The sequence below is a fragment of the Aythya marila genome, assembly GCF_965140915.1.
Source record: "Aythya marila genome assembly, chromosome: 1".
NCBI lineage: Eukaryota > Metazoa > Chordata > Aves > Anseriformes > Anatidae > Aythya > Aythya marila.
Genome location: NC_139042.1, coordinates 68,102,763 through 68,120,975, shown reverse-complemented (window position 1 = coordinate 68,120,975; position 18,213 = coordinate 68,102,763). Strand labels below are relative to the sequence as shown.

Genomic DNA, 18,213 nt, shown 5'->3' with positions numbered 1-18,213 from the left:
CCCATGGGTTAACAGTAATGTGATCCTGTGAGATGTCTTGCCAGTTTCTAAACATATTTTCCTCAAAAAATCTATTTAGACAGCATGCAGAGACACCGGCTTGTTGGCACTGTCAGAGACCAAATTCATCCAGAAAATCCTGTCAGGATTCCTTGGAGCTGGGCCAAAGACCCCCAAGATCTGGTTTGCTTTCTTGTCCAAGTTGTGAGGAGGCACTGTGGAGAAAGCAGCCAGCACGTCGGCCTCAGTTGCTGCTCTGTAGAGCTGAAGAAAGCTGTGCTCTGAGGGGAAATCCAAGCACAGCATGGAATTGCTGTGGGGTGAAATGACACGGAAAGGGCACAGTAGTTCTCCTGGACATAGTCCTTACCATGAAAAAAACAGAGACAAAGCATAAGTGAAAATAAAGAGGGCCCTATCGTACTCCGCTGGCCCTGGTTGAGCTACAGCCTTTAGGGCCTCCATAAAGGAGCCAGAAGCTACTGGTATGTCACAGGATCACAGAAAGGTTTGGGTTGGAAGGGACCTTAAAGATCACCCTGTTCCAACCCCCTGCCATGGGCAGGGACACCTCCCACCAGCCCAGGCTGCCCAAGGCCCCATCCAGCCTGGCCTTGAACACCCCCAGGGATGGGGCAGCCACAGCTTCTCTGGGCAGCTCTGAAATGAGGAGATAACAGCCAGAAGAGAGGAGAGCTGGTAGGTCTGAAGAAAGCTGGAGAGCTGAGCTGTTTCTCGAGAAGCGTTAGGGCTTGGGACTACTGGGGCAAAACACAGAGCTCATCACTTGTCGGCCATGCCACAAGACAGGCACTGACAGATGAAATAACAGGACAACTGAGGGGACCGTGTTATCCTCCACTTGTGGTGCCCAACACAGCAGGCATACTCTGGGGCTGACGATGCAGATGTGCCACCCCAGCTGCCCCCTGCACCCTGTGCCTCCCTCCCACATACCTGCACCCACCCCACCGCCCACCCGTCCTCCCGGCCCTGCACAGCGCCCTTACAGCAGCTGCTTTCTCATGAAGAGCAGCGTGAAGGGGAAGTGGGACAGGAGGCGACGGGGGCTGAGACGCAGTAGTTTGTCCACCTCCTTTCTGCTAGATAGGCAAGGAACAGCTGCAGGCCCCTCTCTTTCAGAAAAGGAAGCCACGATTTCGTTTTCCATCAAACCCTGACCACGTTCAGAAGCAGCTTTTCAGAAGTCGCAGAATGTCACCGCTTGCCCATTCCAGGTCACAAGCAAAGACACGATGAGGATTTTCAAAAAAGTCAAAATAAAAATAAAATAACATGTTATGAGTAACATCAGAGCAACAAACCTTCCTACACTTCAACAGCAGTAGTTTCATTTTAGCGACTGTGTTGGTAGGAATTGCCAGCAGCAGATAGAAAGACTGCAAGCTAGAAAGGTAAGAAAACAGAAATAGGAAGATATAAGCAAGGCCCACTGAAACAGTTCATAGAAATCAGGAACACAAATTTGCTGACCAACGTATTTGCCTATATATTTTTAACACTCAGATTTTAAGAGAAAGTACGTTTCACCACATTTGCAAAAATCGATGTCCCTAGCAAGTACGAACTGAACTGCTGCCACCAGGACCTGGCCATCGTTTACTGAAGGGGTTCTTAACTTCCAGCAGAGCTACTGAAAAACAACTCTGTGGAAAAGATTACACATATTGACAGACATGGGCAGTTTTTAAAACATACTGGAAAAATATTTGGAATATACCTACCTTATTTGATTAATTAAAAAGGCCTAAATGAGTAACACAAACTAGATTAAAGTATGTGACCTACAAAAAATTAGACCACACGTGGCTTGTGTGTCCTTGAAGTAACCTTAAAGAAATCAGCCCAAATATCACTGAAATATTTCTACATATTTGACTACAAATACTTCTCCAATGTAAGATCAGCAGCTTTCTAGTAGAATATCATATTTCAACAATAGTCCCCAGCTTGTGAAAATTTGCATGAGGTTTTTTAGCTTTGAATATCAACCTTAGAGAAATACTGTGTTTTCTCTTGAGGTGTGACGAGCTGTTGCAAAAAATAAGTATCTTGCAGGGGACCTTGTGATGCTAGTTCTAAGACAGAAAAGACAAAGTTTGAAAAGAGTAATTGGAAGCATTGCTACTACTCTGACCAGTTTAATATGTAAAATAAACAAGCACAGAAACACTCGTGGGCAAATAAAACTGTTGTGGGTACTTCATGGGTTCATGTCTCCTCACCACAATACAGTACAGATGAAAGCAGTCTGTCCAACAAGTGAAGGTAGCAAGGATTTGTGCAGCTGCAGTATGTGTTGTGCAACATTTTCTTTGTCCTACTATAACAATTCTTTCACTCCAATCCACTAAGAGACCAAACGTAACAAAAATTTCAGTCTGAAATTCAGAGAAAACTTAAGCCTCCTACAGGCTCTGGCTGTAGATTTTTCATTTCCGGAGTCCATTTAAAAAAAAAAAAAACAAAAAACTATTTTCAAATATTTGTACCCTCGATCTGGCTTATTTTCAGCAATTGCTGCTGATCAGTCTTCAGAACTGACGTAATTTGGAGGGCTACAAAAGTTTGTTTGAAAAAATAACAACTGCGGCAGGGATGCTAGCAACAACCACAAAAGATACAAACGCTATGCAAGGACAAAGGGCAAATATTAGTGCCGAGTTCCTTGCAGCACTCAGTACTCAAAAATATGAGCTTAAATGTCATGGTTTTGTCAATTCTCCAAGCGCTAGCATTCCTTATAAAAGTGGTGTGTTAACTAGAGGCCAAGTTTATCAGAATCTCACTTCTTCTAAAGCACATTTCTCACGGATGCAGAAAAGCCTGGAAATGCAAAGGATACATCCCGAATTATTTACTTTTCTTAAAGTTCATGAATAAGTCACTCTCACCATTGACGTATTTGACTCTTTTTTTTGTTGTTGTTTAATGCTGAAGGCTACCAGCAGTGACGCCGGCTTCTCCTGCTACCTCCGGGTGCCTCAGTATCCCTGCCTTCCTCCCACCACATCTTCTCAGGAATTCACACGCAAGCTGCCAACCCCAGCAGTCAAATCTCCACGGCAAGGCAGCAGGGATGGTGTTTCTGCCCACAGCTCCCTGCCTCGCTCCTCCGGCCTAGCTGAGAGCGAGTATCTGCATTTCGGCTCTCTTAGTTCACAGCCCAACACCTAATCAAAACCACTTTCAGCAACGGGTTAAACTAAGAGACTAGAGGCACTACCCTCTGGCACAAGAGCAGGACCAAGAGCTGAAAATTAAAATTGGCTCAGAACAAAAGGTTAATGAAGGCTGCGACCCCCTCTGAGAGCGGGCTGTGACAGAGACTGAGGCAAACAACACAACGGGCAGGGCTCGGATCTTGTGAGGCGCCTCCCAGCCTGGGGTGACGAGCACCCCAGGAGTGAGTGCCCCAAACTACGACCATATTTACTGGTCACTGGTAGGGCAACAGCTCAGTGTTGCCCTGCACTTGGCAGCACCATGATCCTAAAGCCCTGCAGTAGCCTATACCAGCACCAGTGACTGGCCCTATGCTTTGCAGGGGTTGCAAGGCCGGAGGACTGAGGCTTCCGCAGCTTGCTTGGTCTGAACTTTTCTTGACCTGCCTGCAGCTTGGTTTTATTTCAGTTCAGCTCTAACAACATTTTTTCTGATTGCCCAGATTGTCTGTGACTAATTGTTTTTACTTCTGTTTATCTTTGTGAGGTACCGTCATGACTTTAGAGCTCTGAAACAACGATGCAGCATAGAAAAATACAGGCCTGGTACGGTAACAGGAGGTCTTGAGGAGCAGAGACGGAGGATGCAGCAGGGAGGAGAACAAGAGGTTGGGCACAGACTACAGACACTGGAGGCACAGTGTCTATACATGGCTCACCCATGGTCACCTGAAGAAATATGGACTTGGGGATGGCCAAAACTGCTTTTAGGGATCATAAACAGAAGAAAGAAAAAGTGTCGAGTGTGTGAAAGGTATCCCACATACCAAATTCGGATGTAACGTGTTACTACAAACAAGTGGAGAAAGAGCCAAACTTAAAAGCTAGTTAGAAAACATGAAAAATGATCCCAGGTGGATCCCAGAGTGAAGAAGAAGAAACCATCAACACAAACATCATTTTCCTCCCAGTGAAGGACTTCAGATGCTGACAGCTTGCTGAAACACCCCCATCCCCACCACCAAAATGACACCACCAACCTTAAGATCCAGAGGAGTAGGGGGAGGGTGAGCATTACAGCAGGAAAAAGAGGTAGGTACTGCACATGTCCAAGCGTTTTAATTGCATTAAGTATTGCTGTTCCTGTAATTATTGAATCTGGACAAAGAATGATTCCTGAATTAGACTACAAAGATTTTATTTATATCAACAACAACAGCTTCTTGGCATTAGATATGAAGTGTTTCATCTTTGCCCATAAAAAGAGATTTTATTGTAGCAGCACAGATGTAGAATTTAATGTCACTCTTCACCATTTACCTGCACCAGCAGATGCTCCTGTCATCCTGTATTTTTGGAGAGAAATCTTTAAGCACCTAGGAGCACTGATTTTACAAAGTCTCCAGCTTTTTAAGTCCTGCAGATCTTATCTCTGCAGCTTCGTTTAGAGTGTCCTTATGGACTAACAATGCAAGAATGAGAGAGAGAGAGAGGGAAATAACACTGTCAGGATAGTTTGTGATTGCTGGAATCTATGCTCCAAGCACCATCTATTTGCTCCCACTAATAACAAAAAATGATTGCCCACTTGCAGTGGTATCACTGTGAATTATAACGTGTCTTTGTCAAATATTTTTAAGACAATAAATGTCATCAAACTACAACTTTTTAACTCTGTTATTGCCTGACTTAAATTAAATAAATAAAAATTGGGGAACAACAGGCTGTTTTAAACACCAAAAAATTACTTTCTAAATAAAAGGTTAGCTTCTGTGAGAAGGGAAGCAAGCTAGTACTATGACAAAATGAGATCAGATTTACTGAATTCTTCTATCAACAGCTTTCAATCTATTCTGATTTGAAAATTCCCTGAAATTTTTCCAGTGGAAGAACATTTGAGCATCAGCTAATTTAAAGCTACTGATTGTAGGCTTGCTTTCCTTAGTCACTTTTCATGAGCTTGTTTGCATAGTTGATGGACAATGTAAAACCACTGACTTAAACATTATAAGAACCAAGCCAGCTGTGATTGTCAAGACTAATTATTTTTTTCATTTTTACATTGTTTCCATCTGCTCAGGACTACACAAATTATTCACCTAACTTTCTACATTTTTCCGTGTTTGGTCTTACTCTAGAAGACAATTTGTATTCAGAAAGTGTGAGCACAAGCCTTTCTGGGCATTTTCCAGTACTGAAAAGTGGAAGCCTAATAATACCTCTTTATCCAACCAAGAAAAAAAAAAAAAAAAGTCACCTTTTTCAACAAAGAAAATAAAACCAAACTGTAACTGAAATCCTATATGGCAAATAGTTCTTTGTGAGGTATGCGCTTACAAAAAGCAAACAAGCAATTGATTAACAACAATGAAAGTGAGTTAAAGAAAAATCAGAGTCTGGCGTTACCTACAGCAAGGGAAGCCAGGCACCTCTGGCTGAAATCCGTGAGACCTGTGCCCAGCAGGTCGTTTTACACTGAAGCAGTAATTGTACCAAACCCCTATGAAATTTCGGGCTACTCATGGGTGATGCAGAAACATTGGTATCAGTGTGCATTCAACAAATGTCAGCTCTTCGTTAACCCTTCCACTCTGAAAAGCCCTGTGGCTAAGTACAGGAGGGATGGCTCTGTGATAACGAAGTCCCAGATTTTAAGGACTGTTTGCCTTTAAGGAATGTTTGCCTTTTCTATCTGGGAGTGGGCAATGGTGGCACCAAGAAAACTAGCATAAAGGATATTCTATTTTCCTTCCCAGTGACACCCACAAGTCACTCCTGCATAAGTAACAATAAAGTTTGCACAGCCTTATCTACATGGATTTTCCCAATCTAATCTGCAATATTAGAAAAGGATTCTTTATGCTGCCAAGATTACAAATCAGACTGCAGGAGTCCATAGTTTAATACCTACAATTTTTTTTTCCGATTCTTGGACAGCTGTGACCATGTGGTAATTGCTGTGTCTGTTTTTCAGGCACCTTTACAAACCACAATCTTTTCAGCTCTCACATTCAGATTTTCCTTTTTTGATCACGAGTATGGAAAGTGACCTCAGGACAGAAGACATCTTATGCTTTTTGGGCTATATGGTTGCAAAGCTAAAACGTTAAGTTACAATATGCCAGTGTCATCTCACTGGTGATGGATGCAGCTGGTCATAGACTAGTCTGTGATGCTCCTATTTAGTGCACTTATTTTGTCTACTCTAATAAAAGATGACTTGTATTGGATGCCAAGTACTTACTGGTACTTACTGGTGCTTCTGGGAAAAGAGAAAAGCACAGTTTTTAAACAAGACCCACTGGGGAAATTACCAGCTGCTTTTACATTAAGTCTTGAGGAAAAATCGTCAGCATTTTTTTTGTGTTGTCTCTTCCCTTCACTGCTGAACAAGATATCCAAGCTCTCGATTACAGATAATCTGGAATACCATCAAGTCCGTTTCTCCAAAAAGTCAGGTAAATACCAACAAACTTGTATGACGAAATATAATCACTTGAGCTCACTCATTCCTAAAGCTCTGCGTGGCTGCTTTACCCACAGGGATCCACAACCACTGCTCCCAACAGTGCCTTCTTGAAAAAACAGTCCCCTGAGAAGTTTTGTTTTCCATTTTTCCTCCTTCCACACGAATACTACCTGAAAGCTCTTCTATTCCTACTTTCTTTCTCGAAGAAATACAAGGCTGGGTGGTGATGTTATTTGACTTTATCACTTAACCCAGCAGTGCCAATGGGTTAACACACGTAACCCATTGTTCGTCTGTGGATAAAGCGCACCAACAGGCACCATACAAAACAAAGCTGGTTTGTCATGTATATCAATTCATAGCAGAAAAGGGTTTTTTTCCTGTTATAGCATACAGATTTCAAAGTTTAGCTAGAAATTCCCCCTGATGACAATATCTTTACTCCACATTTTAATGCACAGTGAAGTCCACCAAGAAGAAAGTGTCTCAGAGTGGCTGCTTTCCCTCCCACCACCCATAAAAATCAGTGCTGGTGCCTTGGCTCAAACAGGTTTAGCTTCTAAAGCCAGAGTCTGTTCATTTAGTGCTCATCACCTTCACTGAAGACTAAGGTACCTGTCTGTATCAACATGCACATCTATTAAATGGAGCCTGTGCCACCTTGTGGGATGGCATTAACGAACGTGAGAGTGTCAGCTGAAAGACAAGAAAAACACCTCAGGATGGAGATTTCTACATTTCTGAAGCAAAGCTCCCAAATGAAGTGGTGGATGCCCCGTTATCAAGATATTTACAGGATTTTCTACCAAACCTACAGGTTTACACAGCTGCAGCTTTCTCCACCCAAACCGGTGTCTCTCCACACAAATATTCTACTTGGCAGCTGCCTGGGACAGTTCCCAAAATCACCATATCAAAATCACAGCATATCTGACTAAAGGAAAGTCACCGAAGTGAACGTGTACAGTCACAGTGAAAACGCCTCCTTTCAGAAGCACAAGATCGATGTTCAAATGTTCCACTGAAAATAGCTCGGTGTTAACAGCTGAGCAGTGCTCTCTTATTCTTTGTCTTTGTTTGCTTGTGTTAACCTGGGCAAGAAGTCAACAAGAAAGTACAATTATTTTTGAAATTCATTCAAAGATGACTATGCTCTCACGGAGGCCAGAGCCACAACCCATCTTTTAGACCATCTCATCTGTGTGCTCTAGGCATTTCTGGGGTTAAAATCTAGCAGGAGTTGCCTTACGATTTTTTTTTAATATGGAAATTACAGAACAATCTTGAACGTAATTATTCCCAAATGGATATATTTTCATTTCAAAGCCAAATTAGCATAAACACATTTGAAGAAGAAATTGACATTCTCTGCCTGTCACGCTTGCCTACAAACCCCCAAAATACTTTGGCACATTTTATTTTTAGTTTTTGTAGCATACAGTCTCTCCAAACAGAAAACATGCTGTTAAAAATACCAGGACAGAAAGCTCCAACCAAGTTGGAGCCACCTTCTCTTTTGTACTGCCTACAGCTTAGCACAGATACAGCTCATACAGGCTCTGTTTAACTCTACAAAAAAATGGTTTACTGCAAATTCCTCCATTTCTCTTCAACAGGAACGCGAGATGCCTTTTTCCTTGAAACTTAAACCAGAAACCTCTTCAACGGATGCTCTTCCAGTTTTTCTGGGAATCCTATAAGCAACAGCCATGCCACTCTGAGATTCTCTCGAGCGTCAGCTCTCAGGAAAATGCTTAGACAGAATTTCAAATTAAAACTCTGAGATGTTTACTAGCCAGTGAAGCTTCACTTAGAGCTAAATAAAACCCAGAATACAGAAAAAAAAAAAAAAAAAAAAAAAAAAAAAGCCAAACCCAAACTGGGACACAGATTCTAAATCTAAGGAAATAGACCACGGCTCTAATAAATAAAACAGGAACTCTGAAAAAGCACTCACACATTTTCATGCCTGCCTCCTCAGTCCTCCCCCCTGCCATCCACCCTCTCGGATCGTCACTCAAAGCTCTGTGTTTCCAGCAGAGCACTCCCCTTCCAAACTATTAACAATTCGGTCCATAAACAGTGTGTTGTTTTTTGGTTTTTTTTTCTTTACTGTGGCAATTTTCCAAGTAAGGCCTGTGAGATCATCACACAATTGTTTTTACCACGGAACAATAACTACTTAGTACCACTATGTAATCATTAATTAGGAAGCAGAAAAAAAAATAAAATAAGAGAAGCTGCACTATTCTCTGCTGCTATTCTGCTAGGCACTTAAAAACCTCAAAAACACAAGCTAAGCACTTATTAATAAACAAGTAACTGGAGAGCTAAACACAGTGGTGCCAGAAGTAGGCACCACTTAAAAGCCATTTAAAAGGCTTCTAGCTGTGGCCCTGTGCTCCTGCTGTTTTATGGATCATTCTCTTAAAGAATGACCTGATCAATGTCCTTATTGCAGATAACGGCACATAAAACAGGAACAGCAGCAAGCAGGTTACTCACCCTTACTCCATGAATTCAGCTCTGTTTTGAGCCTGGTGCTGAGACGAACTGGCATCTACACAACGGGCAGTCCCTCGCCAGCAGCCAGCTGCAAGTTTAAGCATTTGTCAAACTAGGAAGGTATCTGGGGCAGGGCTGTCACTGCCAGTAAGTATCGCACCCGTCACTTGTCACCGCAGGCACATCGGGGATCCTCCACCACAGTTTTCACTTCAGAGCAAGCTTTTTTTCCGCTGGCCGTGAGTTGCTGCCCAACTATCAGCCTGTACATGCATCTTTATCATGGACTGACCTTACACACCTTTGTTCAGCCCTGCAAAATCACTTCAGGCCCAGTTATCACAGATTCCCCTGGGTACTACAGGGAAACTGCAGGGCAATACAGCTGGACTCCTCAGTCTGTGCCGCTGTCTTCCTGCCATACCCTGCTGTTACTTGCAGGCTGTCATTAGTCCTCTGGTGGACTACGACACCCTGCTCTCAGTTATCACCTCGCTGCTGTCAGCCGCATTCCCAAGCTCCCTATTACTCCAGCTACATCGCTGCAGCAATTAAAAGCCGCGTTTTGCCAGCCTCCCTGACATACCCAGCCCCCTCGTGTACCATCGTGCCTTTGATCATCCCCGTAGCCCTTCTCCGCATCTGCCACGCTGTGAGCTGAGGTTTCTGGGATGCTGCAGTAAGTGTTGCTCACTTACTAAGCACCAGCTCAGTGGAAATACTCCTGACACTTTCCTGGGTCCCATCTGTGGTTTTCATGACGGTGTCAGATTGATGGGCCAGATACAACCCAAATCCACTTACCCTCCTTCAAAGTCTTCAGCTGCTGAACCTCCTGATCATGGATAAAGGCCCTGCCTTACTTCCTAAACCGAAGCTGTAGCACCACCCAAGTTCAGGCCTTCTACACAGATGCCACTCGGGTGCCTAGGCTCTGTTAAGTTAAGAGAAAAAGGCAGGAGCTGGGTGCCTAATTAAAAATCTGCCTCTTTCCGCTGATTATATAAGCGCTTAGCCTGCTAATTTTGACACCAAGGTTAAATGAATTCCTGCCAGTGTGAGGCCTGACACTTTGCATGTTAAATTCCCCCCTTTTGGGCTATCTAATTGTGTGGGTATTGTTCCTGTACAGCCACTTCACCTAAGACAGTGCCCTGGGAATGAATGAATGTCCTCCTTCCACCAGCAAGTTAACAGCCTGCTTTCAATACATTACAACTCCAAACAAAAAGTCAACTAACTTCATAACTAATTCATCTTAAATATCCACCTCCTGTTGTCTCCCCTTGTGCCATTTCTCTGCTTGAGCACTCCACTAACCTTCCTCCACCTTAAACAGTAACTTTGAAGCCACCCGATATTAAATGCCTCAGTAGGATCCAGAGAGACCAGATCTAGCACAACTTTCTTTTTCTAGAAAATCTAATTTCTTACTCAAAAAAAGATATTAGGTCAGTCTGACATGACCTATCTTAGTAAAATAGATTATATTTTATCCTCTTTCTATCCACCTCTTGTGTCTTTAATTATTCATTCCTTCAAATTTTTGGTAAGGTTTTTAAGGTCAAGTTAACAACTCTAAAGTTGCCTAAATCATATTTTCCATTTCCTTTGAGAGTTGTATTATATTCAATAGTATCAAGTTACAAAAATCCTTTTAAAAAATCTTAGCTGATCTATATTTTAATTACACAGTAAAAAAGGTTCTTGTAAGAAATTCCTAATTGCACGGCAACTTAACAAGCCACTCTGACAGAGTGAAAGTGATTGCTTTTAAAACATACAAGATTCAAAAACTGCATGCTTCTTCTGAGATTACGAGAAGTTACGTATACTGGTTTCAAGACTTCTGGAAATCTCCTGAGACCCCCAGGTGAGAAGATACACAGCAAGATACAGCTACGGCCCTTTTTTGACTTGCTGTGTGAAACCCCACTGCTGATCTGTGAGATGTGTCTGGGATCTGTGTTGCACAACATCTGTAAGAGGTGCACAGTACCTCAAACTCCCACCGTTCAGGACAATTCCTTAAATTCACAAACATTTAAACATGTTCGTGTAGACTTTCTGATTGGTTGGGTCTCTTTCAAGCATTCTAGATCTTGAGAGGTTTTTGTGCTGAGCCAGGTTTTTCCTAATAAAACTTAAAAGTTTTTTAAAAGGATAAACATATTACACAGTTCAAGGAAATAGTTCAATAGCATGGATGAACCTTTTTTTTTTTTTTTCCTATAAGAAACTTCCTGTTCTTTTAGCACTTTTTTATTACCATCAAAAGATTTCTCCTGATGTAGATTTTAAGACTGACCCATCTTCTTGAGAGCCCTGGATCACTGGCAACTGCTCCTGACTTCACCAGGGGCTGCTTTTGATATATGGAGGTCTAGACTTGAGGACCCACGTGGTCACTTCCAATCTTACCTTCCTAGCTATATGGAAAATACCACTGCAGGCAAACTCTGCAACTGAAACAGAAAATAGACAAAGTTCCCAAGAATGAAAGCAGTATGGCAGGGAGCTGATTTTGTGGGTTGGGTTAGATGCTTTGGATTAAATGCTACCCTCTCAGCACGTTTTAGTGACACCATCCTTCCTGAAATGCCCACAATGATGATTCTGTGGTAGTTCAACTATGTATCTCCCAAGGATAATGCTGAAATTATTAACAACTAGGTACTGGAAAAATTGTAATTTAAACACTGTAATAGCTTTATAATTAAAATGCAAGCGCAGGGGTAAAACTAGTATGTTATTGAATCAAATGTAAACTAGGACAGGATAATGTTTCAAACACTCCTAATGCCTTGATGTAACAGCGGCATTTAATTCCAGAAAACCCTTCATTTATTTTGTGCTTGCGTGGAACCTAATGTAGGTTAAATACTTGTAAAAAGACACAGAAGTCATTGCAGTGAAGGAACAAATAATCCACAGATGATTGTATTCTCCAGATGCTTAAAACATTTGAAATTCTGCTTCTTTCTTCTCCCTAAGTCTCTGCCTGCTACAGATGTTCTCATTAGCTCAGTCTCATCCTGTCCTCTAACCCTTCTGTCAGTCTGTCTCCATGCGTTCAGGCTCTACTCAATCTGATTACGCCTTCGTTTGGTGTGTTAGTCAGACTCAGCCCTTTGTCTCTGTCTGCATTGCTGGTGTCATGCTTAATTCTTCAGGCTAGAATCAGCAGAGTCAGATAGAAAAACACTTAATGTGATGTAGAACATTATCAAAAGGCCAAGCGCCTCACATTACGCACTCGCTGCACACGTAGTCACTGCAATTATACACACTAATCAGCCATGGCATATGCAATTGATCCCACACTAACAAGAGGGCGATGAACATGATGGTCTACGAACCACAATTGCTGTGTATTTAACACAGCCATGCACTCACACGTGGCCTGCTCTGCATTTTAATATACTTTACCAAACCGGTAAGAAGGGAAAAGTGAGAGGGGAAGGAACAAACTAATGAATGCTGGGTTTTATTAAAAAAAAAAGAAAACGTAACAAAAACTGATAGTAAGCTTGCATTAAAAACTAAGACTAACAGTCACCAAGAAGCTTTACGTGCTACGCACACGTTAAGGAGGCACGACCAAAAAAGTTATGTGGAGCTTGATGCATACAACGCTGCGCTTGACTCTTAATGAAGAAACACCTGAATCCAAATTAGCTGAGAGAAAACATGCACCAAAACATCGAGCAAGCAGGCAAACAGAAGTGGGTGGCACTCTCTTCTCTTTCTTTCACGTTTCCTCTTCAAACCCAACCTAACACAGAGCTTCAAATGAGTAGTGGGATCTGTCTACATGGAGTTGATTGCGCAGCCAGGGCCATTTTTGAGAAACACTTAATTAGGATGATACGCTGTCCCTGCAGGGCAGCCCTAAATGCTGTTTTTTTCCTCTATTGTTATGGATTTCTTTGAGAGTGTGGAGACAGACCCCACGGGGGAGAAGGCATGGCTGTCTTGGGGAAGAATAAAAAATTCTTTTTTAATTTCTTCAGTAAGAAGCCGCACTGAACTGGATGGAGATGCAGGATTGCCCCAGGCATATCTTTTCCAATGGAGACAATGACTAACAGAAGAAAGAAAGATGGCATGAATGACGAGTATTACTGCAATTCCTTTTAAGTCTCAGTAAAGCTAGCTCCAGGCTCTGGCAATGCTAATTTGCTGCTGGCAACCTCATCCCTGCCTTCTTGGGATCCAGAAAGATCTGTAAGTGCATGCCTGACTCCCAAACTATTCTTAAGAGAACCATTCGAGATGGCACAAGGAAAAATCACACAGGAGCCCCCGGAGCATCCCGTTGTGCACTGCGTTCCTCTCTGTCCCCGTTGAACAGCCCAGTCCATGGTTTTCACTGCTTGCTTTAATTCCAGGTTCAGGTACAATCGTGGCAATACCCTTCCTTGGACTTTTCAGAAACCGATCCTCAGTCTGCATTGAGACACGCATCTGACACAAGGAAGGCAATTGCTACATGAGAAAGTGCGTTTGCTGACTCGGCCTGAGATATATAGGAGCTTGTTCGCCCTCAGCAGTAGTAGGGAAAAAATGTCTCTGAGAAGTAACAGCTGTTCACCTCTGTCTCCAAGCTGTTTGCTGAGCTCTGTAAAACGACACTGAGGAGACCAGATCAGGGCTGAGGAGGGTTCCCTCCCAACTCCTGCACGTGATTAACCACATGGCCACAAGCCTGGTATTTCACCTCTCATGGCCTCCTGTTCCCAGGCCAGCAAAACCTCCTGCCTCCACCAGATGACCTGATGGACTGGCTGCCTGCTTCGTAATGCCCTGTGGTAAAGGCCATGCCCCACACAGCACCAGCATGCCTGCCGCCGCTTCTCTCGGTCCCTGAAGTCCCAGACATGAGGCGCAGCTGGTGAGACCGACACAAGGCCCACCACAAGCTGCTGTGGCCCAGAGGAGGCGAGAAGAGCCCCATGGCTGATCTCTGGGAGAGAAAGGGGAAGAAGGTCACCTCACGAGGGTCTTCTGCGAACAGGAACCCCAGCAGGACACACATTCACCTCACAGCCTGGTAACGCAGCCGTCAGTCTCCTCACACGCCCACATCACATGGAGAAGGCAATGCTTGACAAATGTTTGTGAGGTGCCTGACAGGATTCAGCTCCCTTACTAAAGGATACTGCTCTATGCTAGAGCAATACTCAGCGACGACAAAAACCAGATCTGCCTTCTTCCCTCTCCGTTACCTCAGGATGTTCAAGGGAGGAAACCTAAAGAACCACCGGTTTGCTCTTACAGCAGAAATAGGTTACAAATACGGGCCTTTCAGCATAGGAAGTACTTTACATCTCACAGATTCCCACTTCAGTCTTTCTAAGGCTGAAGTTCCTTTTGCTTTACCTGCCTCTAACTTTTTTCATTTCTGAACCTTTGCATTCAGTGCCCGTAGATCACCACACGTGACAGTACTAATCACTAAAGCTGTCTTACCTTCCCATAGCTTTCAGAGATCAAATTTGGCATGGGTGCCCAGTTCTTTTTAAATAAAGCCTAGAAGCTTAAAAAGGATGGTGTTTCTGACTGAATGGAAAGAAATAAACAGTCTAGCATCACAGGGAAAACAACAAATACAGGAACAAGTTGAAAAAAAATCACTAAAAACTCATAAAAAATGCAGAGTGCTAACACCTTATAATTTAGTTCCTCTGCCATTTGCATCCAATGGAATCCGGACTGTGGATCGGTTCTGAGGAAGGAGAACCTAAGAATAAAGCTGGATGAGAAATCCCAGAATTGGGTACTGTTATTGTATCATTTTACGCTTAGGGACTGTGATGTTCATCTTCCTTCTACTGTATTGATGAAAATATTCATTTAGCTAAGGTGACTTTTCTATTAACCTTATAAAGACCCAGTGCATGGTATAGGAAGCTTAATAACGTAGCTGCCTCATGTCCCCAGCAACAGTCTCGCTCTCCCAGCACAGCTTCTTAACTCTTGCTAACCTTGTCCTATCTGCTCCTTCCAGCTGACATCAGTGCTGGGTGACTGCACGGCACCACAAATCCTTCCCTGAGAGGTTTCTCCACACACCAGCAACAGCACCAAGCCCCTGCCCTCTTCTGTGAAGGTCCTCAAGCAATTTTCACTCCTTGAAGGCGCGGACTGAATTCAGATGTCACTGACAGAGAGGTTCAACAGTTTTCATTTCTTGTTTCCAAAACTCACAGCTCTTCCATTGTGACAGGGAACATACTGTCCTTGGCCACACCAAAAGCAAGGGATCAGCATGAGGGAGTGAACTGGAAAGCAAAGTGTGGATAAACCTGATGGGAAATGGGCTGTGACAGGCCAGCCCAGGACAGCAGCCAGCTGAATGCTCTGGCTCTCCTCATCCTCGCACAGCCAGGCTTCCTCTAACGCAGTACCACTGAAGTTGCTACCTCTCAGGTCAGACAAGACTTCTCCAGATTGGCCTTAAAACCCCCAAAGATGGAAACTGCTCATCCTCTCTCAGCACACTGCTTGCCTGCTGGATAACCTGTTATTACAAGGGCTGCCAGAACCAGTAGTACAATTATTTCACATTTCCAAAAGCTTTAGAGAAGGAAAACAATAATTTATTCACAATTAATTACTGCATAACTGAGGCAAAATGATCTTTAGGTTTCACATCTTCGCCCACCTATTCTCACTGAATTTCCAAACTACAGAACAAAGGCATTAACTGTGTACCTGGGCAAACTCTTTTTTTTTTTTTTTAATCTTAAGGTCAAAACAAAATCTCAACTACTGTCCCATCTGGGATGAGAACAACTATGATTTTTAACCTAAAATACTGGCTGTGTTGCTACAGCAGTGCATGTTAGAAACCTCTTGACACCACAAAATTGTGGCAAGGTTGTTCCTACATGGAGAAGGTAGGTCTCCAGTAAAACATACACGTAGAGCAGATATATAAGTATATATAGAAGGATTAACAAAGCTAAAACTTCAGTTCAAAGGAAAATATACTGACCAGTCACAAGCAAAACATTTCTGAAAATGTTAAATTCAGGGGGGGCTCAAACCTAAAGCAAACAGTGTTCAGATTTGCAATGTGGTAGTTCAGATGCAATTCATCAGTTTATGATGTTGTTTGTAAACATCAGGAAAATCAAACTATTAAGGATCCACCAGCACTGAAATAAAAGAAAGCAGATGAAGTTAGAAAGCACTAATACAAAACCACACACTTGCAGACTAACAAGAAGAGCTTCCGCTATAATTTTTATCAGCTGAGAAGAACAAAGAAGGAAGACCTCAGTGTCAGACAGTGCACCCACAAAACAGCTAGATGAACTGGAGTAACAGCAACCAAGAAAGCTAATTTAACCAAGTGGCCTACAAGGTAGCTTAAGTTTTCTTCTCTTTTCATTGTCCAAGGTGAAGGCATAACAAACTTGAGGTTCAGATCTCATCTGAACTGACAGTCACAGAAGTTAGATAGCATTTTACTTACCCTGGCTGTTGGAGAGTTCCTCAGTGAGAACAGAGACAAATGTCATTATGTGCAGCCATGTTCAGGGTTAAATGGGATGTGCAATAGTTTTTGGCAAAGTCATTTACTATTTTTAATCATTTTCATTTTGGTAAGTTCAGTGCAGGCACACAAAGTTCCTAGTTGGTATCCTTATTTATAACTTATAACTGCATTTATTTAGTATAGCTATTTTTTTTCTTTTTCCATTCTAAAAGCAGAGCACACGCTGTGAAGGCTCCTAGGCACAGTAAAAGCTACTCACAAAGCCAAGTCACTGCCAGCCAGCCACAGTCACAAGATGAAGAGCTGATACGATGGACCTGCTACGTTATAACCCTGTAAAATGTTATGCCACCATTCATCTTCAGGAAACTTAATATAAATATGTAAACATGGTACATTATCTTTTCACTTAAAATGAAGATATGAAAGTGGAAGAGATGATGGAGGCATTTAGAAATCCTATTAATATACTACGACTACTTCAAGTGGCCACAGGGAAGCCCCATCACCTCTGTGGTTTAGTTCACACATCTGCACACAGATGATGTGAGTTAGTAAATACCTAAGAGTTTTTATATGGGCAAGTTCCATTCATACCTTGCTCCCTAGCATCAGGAAGTCACACTTATTTTGCAAAGCAGCATTGGAAATCACACGTTGCAGAGTGGCATGTCTTATCATTAGTCTGTCAAAGAGATTTTTAGAAAAATACTGCAGCTTCTACCTACTAATGTCGTACCTACTGATACCGTAGCATGCTGTCATCTCCTGCAGATGCCCTTTTCTCTGACTCACACTCTAAAAGAAACTTGGTTTAACTGCACTTCTAGTCTGCCTGTGACTTCTCCTCTTTGACACAACCACTTGTCTTTTTGAATTGCACTCCAGTTCTGTTCTGCGTTGGCACTGGATGCAGAACCACTAAAGGGTGGTACATGCCCAGGTAGTAATCCCAAAGAGGCCAACCTCACTTACATCTGAATGACTCTGACTGGGTGCAAGCTCAGATCCCTGTGTTTTAGGCTACATTGAGTGCTTTTTAAATTACACAGCCCTGACATTGCAGTAAAACCACAGCAGAATGTGGTAATGCGCTACAGCCACACCAGAGCACCAGCTTCTTCTTGGCGTGCTCTGCCTCTGGCTTCCTGCATTAAGAAATGATGATGATAAGGAAAAGAACCTTCAAAGACTGCAGTATATTTTTTGCTTAATTAAAACTAAATGGAAATTGGTATGCACTTGACTGATGATGGCAGAGCAAACCCTAACGCTTGCTGCCAGATTTTAAAAGCCATTCAGATCCCTCACTGTAAGGAGATGCTATATAGGGAGACGTTTTTCCCCCAGTCCCTGTACTTGCAACCAGCGTCACCATGCAAACTGGTAAGAATGCCAGTTCTGAGTTAAATCCACCATACTTTTATTCCTGCTCTCTGCTTGCTGCAGAGCATGAAGCATGTGATACCATTCCCTGCAGAGAAACCTCCTGAAAGTTTGATACAAAACAAATGCAGAAATGACTGGGAGCACACGCGTCTACTGGA

At 42.8% G+C, this 18,213-nt stretch overlaps 1 protein-coding gene across 12 annotated transcripts in view; it reads right to left on the bottom strand.

Annotated features, from left to right (window-relative positions):
- Window positions 1-18,213, bottom strand: part of INPP4A (inositol polyphosphate-4-phosphatase type I A) — a 110,127-nt gene that overhangs the window by 57,183 nt on the left and 34,731 nt on the right. The window contains exon 1 of one of the 12 annotated variants that reach the window (XM_082776803.1): window positions 9,160-9,180. The exons of the other annotated variants lie outside the window; for them this stretch is intronic. The gene's annotated coding sequence lies outside the window, so the exon portion shown is untranslated. Of the gene's footprint in view, window positions 1-9,159; window positions 9,181-18,213 lie in introns of those variants that run through there. 12 annotated transcript variants of the gene reach the window in all.